The sequence below is a fragment of the Octodon degus genome, unplaced genomic scaffold (assembly GCF_000260255.1).
Source record: "Octodon degus isolate 3935 unplaced genomic scaffold, OctDeg1.0 scaffold00017, whole genome shotgun sequence".
In the NCBI taxonomy this organism is placed as follows: Eukaryota; Metazoa; Chordata; class Mammalia; order Rodentia; family Octodontidae; genus Octodon; species Octodon degus.
The window spans coordinates 9,232,666-9,239,859 of record NW_004524593.1 but is presented as its reverse complement, the minus strand read 5'-3'; the positions used below and the strand labels follow the sequence as shown (position 1 = coordinate 9,239,859).

The 7,194-nt window shown below is 41.0% G+C and overlaps 1 protein-coding gene and 2 pseudogenes across 1 annotated transcript in view; 1 reads left to right on the top strand and 2 right to left on the bottom strand.

The window, feature by feature from the left end:
• LOC105741605 overlaps positions 1-597 on the top strand; it is a 990-nt pseudogene extending 393 nt beyond the window's left edge.
• LOC111815492 (histone-lysine N-methyltransferase SMYD3-like) overlaps positions 1-7,194 on the bottom strand; it is a 188,813-nt gene that overhangs the window by 142,462 nt on the left and 39,157 nt on the right. The gene's annotated exons all lie outside the window — the stretch shown is intronic.
• On the bottom strand, positions 3,873-5,858 carry LOC111815489 (annotated as a pseudogene).

Sequence of the window (7,194 nt, the reverse complement as noted above, 5' to 3'; positions counted from 1 at the left end):
AAAGAGAAATGAAATGAGAATTGTTGACAAATAAGAGATATCTAAAGAGAAGAAGAGAAAGTGAAACGGTCTGTGAAAGATGCTGCCAAGAAGGGCCAGAAGGATGTGTGTGTGGTTCTGGCCAAGGAGATGGTCAGGTCAAAGAAAGCCATGAGCAAGCTGTATGCATTCAAAGCACACATGAACTCCGTGTTCAAGGGGATGAAGAACCAGCTTACTGTCCTGCGAGTGGCCAGGTCCCTGCAGAAGAGCTAAAATGTGATGAAGGCCATCCAGAGTCTTGTGAAGATCCCAGAAATCCAGGCCACCATGAGGGGTTGTCCAAAGAGATTATGAAGGCTGGGATTATAGAAGAGATGTCAGATGACACTTTTGAAAGCACGGACGATCAAGAAGAAATGGAAGAAGCTGAGACACAAATTGACAAAATCCTCTTTGAAATTACAGTAGGAACCTTAGGCAAATCACCCAGTAAAGTGACCGATGGATGCACTTTCTGAGCCTGAACTTTTAGGAGCCATGGCTGCCTCTGAGGAGGAAGAGGAGGAAGAGGCCCTAGAGGCCATGCAGTTCCGGCTGGCCATGCTCCACAGCTAGGGCCTGCTCTTCCCACGGCCTGTCTGCAGCACCTGTACGACTCAGAACAGGCAGCTGTTCCATATAGTTCTTGCACTACACCTCTGTCATGAGGCATTGCATTTGGGAGAAGGTCCTGTGTTTATCTCTTTACTCTGCAAGGTTTTGAGATCTCAAAGGGATTGTTCTTATGAAGATGGTGTAATTAAATGCAGCATTTTCAGGAATATAAACAGAAATGTCTTATTGGGGAAAGCAGAGAAATCTCCTTTTCTTATGAAGCCGCTCTAAGAACAGAGTTCATTATCTGAATGTTGAGGACTCTGCATTTGGGGGGAGGAGTGTAAAACACTGTACAAATACATTTTAATAAATTTCTGCTTTAACATTTAAAAAAGAAAATAGAACTACCTTATAATCTAGCAATTCCACTACTGGGCATATATACAGAGACATGAAATAACTGTACCAAAGAGACACCAGCACCCCCATGTTCACTGCAACACTAGAGCTGGCCACAACAGCCAAGACATGGAATCAACCAGAGTGCCCATCAACTATTGACTTCATTACTCAGCCTGCAAAAAAGAATAAAATACTATCCTTTTCAGCAACAAGGATGGAACTAGAATACATCGTAAGCTAAAGTACAGAAAGACAAATATTGCATGTTCTTCCTCACATGTACAAGCTAAAAAAGTTGATTTCACAGAAAAGTAAAATAATGGTCACTAGAAGTGAAGAAAGGAAAGAAGAAATAGAAGGAAAACATTTGGGTACAGAAGTACAATTAGAGAGAAATAACATCTCGTGTTCTACAGCACAGCAGAGTGACCAACTATAGTCCACAATCATCTATCAGGTATTTTATGAAATGCTTCAAGATGAGAGTTTGAAATTTGTCAACACCAAGAAATGATAAATGTTTAAGAAGAGGGCAATGTCAATTTGATTGACACATTAATTTGATACATATATTATGTATTTGATCACATTTGATATTTGATACATATATGTATATTATATATACATATATGATCCCTCTATATGTCAGTTTTTCAAATCACATTAAAAAGTCATAAAATTTGTCATAACTGAGAAACTACCAGAGACTAGAAATGTGACAACTACATGTGATATTTAATGCTAGAATGGATCTCAGACTTAAAAGGAAGAGACATTATCAGAGCTGGGCATGGTAGTACATAGCTGTAACCCTAGTACTCAGGCAGACTGAGGCAGTAGGATCAAATATACAAGCCCAAGGTCCATGACTCAGAGACTTAGACCTTGTTGCAAAAAAACTTTTTAAAAAGGGCTAAGAAATGTAGCTCAATGTCAAGGCCCATTTCTTAATGAGGGTAGGAGGAAAGCCATGGGAGAAACATGATGGGAAAAACTGATAAACTATAAATGTTGACTACAGATAAAAAATACTGTGTGGAGCTAAGGGTGTAGTTCTGTGGTAGAACATCTGTCTACCATGCACAAAAGTATGGGTTTCACCTTAAGCATAGCAAAAAGAAAATAAAAAGAACTGTGTAAATGTTATACTGTCTGAATTAATTATCTGTACCATAACCCTAACAGAATATCCTTAGTCTTAGGGAACACACACTGAAGTATTAAAAAACATATTGTATATAGCCTGTTTCTGAATATTTCAGGAAAATGTTTATGTAAAGCAAATAAATATGATAAAGTCCACATGGGAAATGTTAAAATATTTGGATAAAGAGCATCAAAAAGTTGTCTGGGGACCAGCAAGATAACTCAGGGACTAAGGTACCTCACAGAGGCCAGAGTTAGATCCCGAGCACCACATGCCATGCCAGCCCCACTCCCAGGGCAGGCTGGCCATAGTCTGGGCATGATGACACACATCTGTAATCCTAGCCTCAGAAAGGCTAAAAGCAGGAGGATCACCACCAGTCCAAGCTGCATAGTAGACCCTGCAACAACCGAATACATTTAAAAAAAAGTCATCTGTACTTCCAACTTTTCTGTAATTTCGAGATTATTCCAATATAAAGCTGTTTTTAAACAAATGGTGGTTTAACAAATCATAAAACATTTAAAACGACAAATACATTCACATTTCACCATTAATTTGAGTCATAATTAGCAAGCTAACAAAATATACTGACAATGAAAAAGATCTAAAAATTAATTTGATATAATGTGATAAATATTTTATTAGCAGAGTAAAGCTTCAGCTAGCATAGCAATTATGCACTCGTATTCTGTTTACTGTTGTTGGATTTCACTTTGGGCTCATCAGGGACCACACAAGTAAGATTAAGACGTTTATCTCTTATTTATAAATATACCTATACATTTTTTTAAGCTGATGTTTTTACTCATCTCACTGGTTTTCTTCAAGGTTTCCTGTGTAGTAAGCACCTGAAATACTGTAGAAAAATCTCTTGTGTGATGATCTCATCTCCCTGCTGCTGGCTGGGTTCCACCTGCATGACCAGGAATGGTGCTGGTAGGAAAACTTGGAGGCAGGCAGGAAGTTCAGCCACTGAGTGTCTAATTTTCTGCCTCTGCTTGTACTTCTCTCTGATCAAGCTAGAGACAACAAGAACAAAAAGATACAGTAAAAAGAAAAATATCCAATATATAGATTTCTATAGAACTTCCTTTTCTCATCTCTCTGCCCTTTCCTCTGCTAGGTATCTGAGGTATTTGTTACTGATTTTTTTTTTTCCTTTACCTGTTTATTTATTTATTTATTTATTTATTTATTTATTTATTGTGTGTGTGTGTGTGTGTGTGTGCGCGTGTGTGCGCGCGCGTGGCCAGCTCAGCCCACCAGGGGGCGGAGCTGGCTGGCATGTGGCGCCGGGGGACTGAACCGCCGTCCCTGTGCCCTGCATAGCTTAGCCTGTTCCAAGTAGGTGCTCCAGACCACTGAGCCATCTCACCAGCCCTTGTTACTGATTTTTGCTACACTAGCATTCTTGTTTCAGTCACAGCAAGAAACAAAAACCCAAGCAAACAGAGAACCCCTCTGAAAGAGAAAACAAAGGGCTCGAAGGGAGGGGCCTTGGTTTTGGTTTTTAAACAGGGCTAAAGATTAACACTGAAAAATCAGATGATGTCCAACCCTTTTCACAAGGCAAAGCCTTCCGGTATTTTCACCTCTGTGGTTTTTGTTTTACATTCATTTTTTTCCTCTATGTGCTGATACTTCTCTCCATCCTCTCCACCCTTATGTTCTTGGTATTTTATCATGTTTTGTGTTTGCTTCTTTAACTTTGTGTCACTACCTGAGTTTGCCCCCATGATCCTTATACACAAGCAAGATATTTCTTCAGTGGAGCAAAGAAGTGGCATGACTGGCACGCTCCAGGATCAGCAGTCTGCCTCATCCAGCAGCTCCTGTTGGAGCCATCAGTGTAAGGGACAGGGAGCCCAGAAACCCTTCCCATTTCAGTGCACCATTTGATGTCCTCTTTCTCATTCACAAAGACAGAGAAATGCTGGTCTTTGGCCTGCTCTATGGAGTCTGACCTAGCAGTAATGTCCTCATTTTGCTGAACTTGGGTACTCTGCCCTGTTCCAGACACTCATGCAGCTCCAGCTTATCATTCACAGTTCATACCAGGAAGGTTATCCCAGAAGCAGCAGGCCCTGTGTGCAGCTGACATTTCTCTGGCATCAGTCATCACAGGGTTGGACTGGAGAAATCATGAGATGTCCCTCTTGTCACTAACACCCATGGCCACCACATTCTCAAAGAGCCAGAAGAAGGGGTGGTCACCTCCCTCCTTGGCCTTGCATCATGCAGGAAGCAGCAGAACTCAAAGAAGAGCTAGCCAGTGCCCTCACAGAGTCCCTTGCAAGCAGGTCTGATGATGGAGAGGTCTTTGCAGGGACTGCCCTCAATCACCAGACTGAACAGCCCCACTCCTAGATATGCTTCTGCAGCCATTCCCGACACATCTGATCTTTCCATGGTGCTGCACCACGCTCACTGTAATGGAATCCTCACACATGCTGAGGCAATGTAACAGTCCACCTTAATGCCCAAGTCCTTAAATACCAGTAGCCGGGCGGCGATACCATCAAAGAGAGACAGCATCCTGATGGGCTTCCTTTTCTCTGCTGAGACAGGTGGATAAACCTTCAGAGGGTCAAATTCTTTATCACGGTTACTGGCAAGGAACATCTGGAGCCTAGACCGCCACAGCAATGTAGGTGCCCTTGTGCCCACACATGCAGCAGTTACAGGTCTCTTCCTTGATGGCTGCCTGGGGGCAGCAGTTGTTATTCCAGCACATGGGTACCTCATGTCCCTCACAGCAGATGGTGTAGTAGGACTAGTAGCCATCGTCATCATACTGATACACACACTCCAGAAAGCAGTTCTGGCAGATTCCTCCCAGAAATGAAGGTGAAGGATGGGTACTCCAAAGTGATACTGAGGGTCCCACATGAGATGCAAATGTCCTCAATGTTCTGGCAGATGCTACATCTCGTACACCAGCTGATCTCTTGTGCATTCCCCAATAATCTCCTTAACCTTGGGCTTCTCTGTTGTGCTCTTTTGGGGCTTTTTGGCTGGAGGAGGAGGTGTATATGCAGCTGTCTCAGGCTCAACCCACATGTCTGTAAACTTCCTTGTAAGGATTCTTCTCCCCTTCTAGTGGCTCTAGGCCCTTGGGGCCAAAGGGCTGGAAACTTCCAAGGGCCCATTCAATCATATGCTTGTTCTGCATCTCCACAGGCTTAACAGTGTCACTCTCATCACTGTCATGGCAGGCCAGGAAAAGCTTCCCTGCATAGCTGCTAGCTGCTGCAGCTCTTTGTAGACTGCCTTGTGTTACATGGGCTGCTTGTTGTAGGTAGCCTGGTGGAATGAGCTGCAGAAGGAGCTCAACTGCATCAGCTTTTCAACACATACCACAGAGAACTTGCCATCTCCAAAGCACATGACCCAGGAGATGCCTTCAGCTGTTCAGCTCTAGCCTGTCACCCACCAAGACACAATGTGTCCTGGCCCCCAGGAGAAGCCCCACAGTGTCCCCGACACCAATTCCCCAATACCAAAGACTCAGCCATCCTTATATTCCAGCTCATCATCAGCTGCTTTGTTGGCATTCTTGTCTGTAGCATTGGCCCCCACAGGCTCAGGCATAGTGGTCACAGTGGGGGATGTGAGGTTACTGGGCTGCTGCACAGCAAAGAGGCCTAGCCTCCTCCACCTTCTGTGAGTTTCCAGGCCCCTGGTTTTGTTCCACAGCATTCATTACAGCAATTATCTTTGCTTTCTTCTCAGCCCATGAGGCCAGCTCAGGTTACATTGATCTTTTTTTTTTTTTTTTTTTTTTTTTTTTTTTTTTCATTGCCCTGTATGGTGGTACACACCTGTAATGCCATCACTTGGGAAGCTGAGGCAGGAGGACTGGGGTGAATTCAATGATAGCCTGGGTTACATGAGTTTAAGGCCAGCCTGAGTTACACAGTGAGACACAGTCTCAAATAATCTAAATAAAACAGAATAAACAATAATTGGTACTATTCAATACCCATATATAAAAGAAGTTTCTGATTTTTTTTTTTTTTGTATTTTTAGGACAGGAAACATTTGAATTTTTAAAAAGTATATATAATATACATGTATATAATATTATATAGAGAGATATATCCTTAAGTGAACTAGGTTAACAATCAAACTGGTACCAAACTTTGCCCCTTATTCTTATTAGCCTTTAAAAAAAACTAATTAGTAGAAAGTGAAATTCAAATACAGAAAGTGGGATACATCTGGCCCATCTTGGGGAACAACCTAAAAAAGGTTGTATGTTTTGTTATGCTCATTTTATTGAATGATTAAAAAAAAAAAAAAAACAAAGGTATACAAGCAATCAACCAGAATACCTGACTTTAGTTTTCCCATGATTCTTGATGTTCTTTTAGTTATTAACAGAAAAAAAGGAAAAGGTTAATGACCCAGTACTCCAGCACAATTCACAAAGGGCTACAGACCTCATTCCCACAAACTCACCCAGTACCAGTATGGAAAGTATATATGCAATTAATTACAATAATCAGAGGCTCTTGAACTTATGAAAAAGAACCCAGAAAAGTGATAGTAGTCCTGTCTGCTATTTTATTAATGGATAAGCTACCATAATATCTAAAAGCGCAATTTTTTTTCTAATATTTTTAACCAAAATAACATATGCGTAAGATTAAAAGTCAAGCAAAACACCAGGGTTTTCTTTCATACTTCCAAGGACAAACACATTTAATCACTTCATTATTGGGGTCTATAAGGCTTCTCAAGTTTCTAAATAAGCTTATACCATTGTTTTTTTAGGTATCACCTTTTCGTATTTGTTAGACATTACCCTTTAAGACATGTTTTAGCCAAATTATATTGCCCAGGAATTAACTCCCCAGGATGTACCTCATTAATTTTAGTTCTGCTGTAGCTACTTTTAAGATAAACTTTCAATTTTTTTTTTCTGTTCTGTCAACAAGTTAAAGATGATGCAAAAAGTTTTGAAAACAACACAATCACTATATAACATTTTGAATATAATTAATGCCACAATTAAACACTCAAAAAAAAAAAAAGACAGCATATTTTATTCTACTTCACCA